The sequence below is a fragment of the Canis lupus genome, chromosome 33 (genome assembly GCF_048164855.1).
Source record: "Canis lupus baileyi chromosome 33, mCanLup2.hap1, whole genome shotgun sequence".
NCBI classification, from domain to species: Eukaryota; Metazoa; Chordata; class Mammalia; order Carnivora; family Canidae; genus Canis; species Canis lupus.
The window spans coordinates 25185357-25185744 of NC_132870.1; the positions used below are offsets into that span (position 1 = coordinate 25185357).

General features: G+C 30.2%; 1 non-coding gene across 1 annotated transcript; it reads right to left on the bottom strand.

The window, feature by feature from the left end:
* Window positions 1-281: 281 nt before the first annotated feature.
* Window positions 282-388, bottom strand: LOC140624056 (U6 spliceosomal RNA). The gene has a single exon (XR_012023592.1). It is a non-coding gene; the product is annotated as a U6 spliceosomal RNA (small nuclear RNA).

A 388-nucleotide genomic window follows, 5' to 3' on the forward strand; every position in this document is an offset into this window, starting at 1 on the left:
CAAAAATTATTTGCTGCCATAATTAGTTATTTTACCTCTTATAAAAATATATCACAACTGACCTAGACAAATAAAGAATTCACTCCTACGACTTCTTGGATAAATGTATTTATGCAATATGAACAGATTACTAAAATAAAATTAGCATACTTTTTCTGTTGTTATGCCTTTCATAATTTTTATTGTGATATCTCCCTTACTTCACTTTTTCTTTCTTTCTTTTTTTTACTTTGCTTTTTCTGCACTGATCTTTTTTGTTCTGTACAATATTCCTTTTTTAAAAAAATACAGAATGCTTCACGAATTTGCGTATCATCCTTGCATAGGGGCCGTGCTAATCTTCTCTGTATTGTTCCAATTTTAATGTATGTGCTGCCGAAGCAAGCAC